This window comes from Lissotriton helveticus, chromosome 4_1 (genome assembly GCF_964261635.1).
Source record: "Lissotriton helveticus chromosome 4_1, aLisHel1.1, whole genome shotgun sequence".
Classification (NCBI taxonomy): domain Eukaryota; kingdom Metazoa; phylum Chordata; class Amphibia; order Caudata; family Salamandridae; genus Lissotriton; species Lissotriton helveticus.
In genome coordinates this window covers 429,794,260-429,796,720 of record NC_136063.1, presented here as the reverse complement: position 1 = coordinate 429,796,720, position 2,461 = coordinate 429,794,260, and positions in this window count along the sequence as shown.

Below are 2,461 nucleotides of genomic sequence, written 5' to 3'. Positions count from 1 at the left end.
TTGTGGGAGGAAGTGAGTGCTCCATGCTGCTGGGGTATGGGACGGGAGGCATGGTGGGTGTAGGAGTACAGGCCTCCCTCCCACATACAGACCTCCCAGTAAAGATGGCTAGCTACCTGTAAGTTTGTCTGGGGTACTGCAATGGCTTCAAAGTGCTTGTGGGAGGGAGTGAGTGCTCCATGCTGCTGGGTTGTGGGACAGGGGACATGGTGGGAGTAGGAGTACAGGCCTCCCCCAAATACAGGCCTCCCAAGCAAGATGGCTACCTACCTGTAAGGTGAGGGTGAAGAATGCAATGGCTTACAGGTGCTCCTGGGTGGTGTAGGGAGGGCTCCATCTTGCTGGGGTGTGGGACAGGGGGCATGGTGGGAGTAGTAGTGCAGGCCTCCCTCCCACATACAGGCCTCCCAAGCAAGATGGCTACCTACCTGTAAGGTGAGGGTGAAGAATGCAATGGCTTCCAGGTGCTCCTGGGTGGTGTGGGGAGGGCTCCATCTTGCTGGGGTGTGGGACAGGGGGCATGGTGGGAGTAGTAGTGCAGGCCTCCCTCCCACATTCAGGCCTCCCAAGCAAGATGGCTACCTACCTGTACTTTTGTTTGGTGAAAAATGCAATGGCTTCACAGTGCTTGTGGGAGGGTTGGAGTGCTCCATGCTGCTGGGGTGTAGGACAGGGGGCATGCTGGGAGAAGTAGTGCAGGCCGACTTTGCTCATTCTCCCATGGTTATATTGCTAGCTACGTTTAGGGTACATGGGAGTGGGTGTCTGTTGGGGCTGTGAGACAGGTTTTTGTGAGTGTGTGGTGTAGATGAATGTGATTTGTCTGGTGTGGTGTGTGTGTTTGGATGTGCAAAGCAGTACATATCAGTGTGTTGGTTGACATTTGTTTTTACTTACCAGCCTCCACCCCCACCCCCGGATATCCCTGCGAGACTCCCAGGATGCAGTATGGCAAGCACCTCTCCTCCCATGGTGTGAATGTTTTCTGTGGGATGGGAGGGCCACTGGCAGTCTGATTAGCCAGCTCTCAGTTCTTGCTTCCCCTCTCTTTGACAACCCTCTTGAGATCATGCCGCCGCTTCATGATCTTCTTTGATCGCGGGGTGGACCCTCCTGCATTGACCCTTTGTACTATCCTTTCCCACATTTGAAATCCTTGTGCCTAATGGTGTTTGTTGGAGCAGGCTACCAAACAGTTGTGGTTCCACTCTGACTATCTCATTTACCATGACAGTCAACTCACTCTCTGTGAATTTGGGCATTTTCTGTGATGCCATGGTGTGCGGTGTTTGAAGTGTTCGTGGGTGCAGGGGTGTGGGTGGTGGGTGTGGTGTTTTTTATGTGAGGTGTGTTATGTGCTGGGGGATTGTTCGTGATGGTGTATTGGTGGTGGTAGTGGTAGTGGTGGGTGTGCTGTGTTCTCTTGCCTCTCCTGTCAGATCTGGTGGATTCCCTTCTCTTCTGGAGTGTTGCAAAGGATTGTGGTCAGTGATGGGGCTGGTTTTATACACAGCTATGTGGGTGTGTCCCTATGGGAATTTGCTGTCAGGTGTGTTGTGGGAGTTGTCCTAGGAATTGTATGTTTCTGTTTGGCATATTTCCTTTACAATTGGTTGTGTTTTGTGTATTTGGGGGGCATGGCTACTGTGGTTTGTGCAATGTTTGGCATTGCGGCCGTGTTTTTGCATCGTCCGCCATGTTTTTCATGTATCGTCCACTGTGGTGGCTATGCTGGAGCTCTTCTGCTGTCTCTCACATTCACTCCTGTATGCAACCGCGGTGGTCGGAAACAGCGGATCGTACCGCAGGACCATCGGGGATATGCTATTTTCCCGTGCGGAGTCTCCGCTATGCTTGCGGCGGGTTGTAGCATTTCCGTTGCATTTCCGACCGCCGTGGTTGGTTTTTGGACGTCACCTCCCACGTCGGGCGGCTTTGGTTAGCCCGCTACCGCCGCTGTCATTTTATTTTCGCGGTTGTTCCTAATTTGACCGCCGGTTTCTCCACGGTCCCAGCGGGCGGTTGTTTCCCGCCTCCATGGCGGTCAGGGTGGTTTTCCGCCCGTCATCCTAATGGGGCCCCTAGCGTTAAATTCCGGATAGTACAGGATCTAAGAAAAATTAATAAGATTGTAGAACCATGTTATCCTGTAGTACCAAATCCAGCAGTAATTCAGATACTGTGGAATGCTGGATGGTTTACTGTAATTGATTTATGCCAGGCCTTTTTCTCAATTCCTTTACACCCTGACAGCCAATATCTCTTTTCCTTTAAATTTAATGATCATATTTATATATGGAATCGAGTCCCTCAAGGGTATACAGAAAGTCCTTCAATTTTCAATCAGATTTTGAAAAAGTGTCTAGAAAAACTAGGTATGCTCTGAAAATCTGTAATAGTGCAGTATATTGATGATTTACTCATAGCTTCAAAATGTAGAGATGACTGTGTTACTGATTCA